Below are 1,273 nucleotides of genomic sequence, written 5' to 3' on the forward strand. Positions count from 1 at the left end.
ACACACACACACACACACAAATACAAATAGCAAATAACCACATGAAAATGTGTTCAATATCATAAGTCATCTGAAAAATGCAAATTAAAGCCACAGTAATAGATGCTACTACACACCCTAACGTTAAATATACTGTCAATACCAAGTGAGGAAGAGGGTGTGGATCAACTGACACTCATACATTGATGGTGGAAGTATAAAGTGGTACAATCACTTTGGAAACACAGCTTAACAGTTTCTTATTGCATTAGTCCATTCTCACGCTGCTACAGAGGACTGCCCGAAACTGCATAATTTATAAAGGAAAAAAAGTTTAATTGACTCACAGTTCTACAGGGCTGGGAGGCCTCAGGAAACTTCCGATCATGGTGGAAGGGGAAGCAAACACATCCCTCTTCATATGATGGCAGGAAGGAGAAGTGCCGAGCAAGAGCAGGGAAAGCCCCTTACGAAACCATCAGATCTCAGAGAACACACTCACTATTACAAGAACAGCAGCATAAGGGTGACTGCTCCCATGATTCAATTACCTCTCACCAGGTCCCTCCCATGACACGTGGGGATTATGGGAACTACAATTCAAGGTGAGATTTCAGTGAGGACACAGCCAAACCATACCACTTACCATGTTAAATGTATACTACGTGACCAGCAATTCCACTTCTAGATATTTACCCAAGAGAAATGAAAATGTATACACAAAATGGCATGCACAAATATGTCCACAGCAGCTTTATTCATAATAGCCAAAAACTGGAGATGTCCAAATGTCCAAAAATGAATAAATGGACAAATTATGGTACATCCACATGATGAAAATAGTACTTGGCAATAAACATGCAACCAAATAAATGAATCTCAAAAACATGTTGAGTCAAAGAAGCCAAATATATTAAAGGACATATACAATTCCATTTCTATGAAATTCTAAACTACTAAAACTAATCTAGTGATTAAAATTGGATCAAGGGTTGCTGGGGATGAGAGATTGACCACAAAGGAGCACAGGAAATTCTCTGGGGTGATGGAAATTTCCTATATCTTCATAGGTGCTGTTTAGACTCAAAATGTATGCATGTTACTGCATGATTTTAAAAACGTGTTCCTGATATTTACAATACTAAACACTAAATACTAAACAAATATATAAATAATTACTATATTTAATAATATTTGTTAGTATTGTAAGTGGAATATTTATCTCATTTATATTTCTAGATGATAATTACTAGAAGAGGCTATTCTTTCTCTTTCTACTTTTTTTTTTTTTTTT

Source organism: Cebus imitator, unplaced genomic scaffold (genome assembly GCF_001604975.1).
Source record: "Cebus imitator isolate Cc_AM_T3 unplaced genomic scaffold, Cebus_imitator-1.0 Scaffold349, whole genome shotgun sequence".
Taxonomy (NCBI): Eukaryota; Metazoa; Chordata; class Mammalia; order Primates; family Cebidae; genus Cebus; species Cebus imitator.